A 244-nucleotide genomic window follows, 5' to 3' on the forward strand; every position below is an offset into this window, starting at 1 on the left:
TACTCGCTGCGATTTTTTTTTTTGTATAACGCCACTATTTTTGGGTGGGCGTAGCTGAGATGGAGAAAATGAAGGCGTATGCAGCAGCGACGGGGAGTCGAGCTTCCGTCGTCCTAGGCCTGCTGAAGCAATATGAAATACATTGGAATGAAGACATGGCTGAGAAAATTGGAAAATATAAAGAAATGATAAAGAAGGAGGGGCCAAACGTAAAGTTGACCCCATCAGAGGAGGAAAAGACGAA

The sequence above is a fragment of the Octopus bimaculoides genome, chromosome 5 (assembly GCF_001194135.2).
Source record: "Octopus bimaculoides isolate UCB-OBI-ISO-001 chromosome 5, ASM119413v2, whole genome shotgun sequence".
NCBI lineage: Eukaryota > Metazoa > Mollusca > Cephalopoda > Octopoda > Octopodidae > Octopus > Octopus bimaculoides.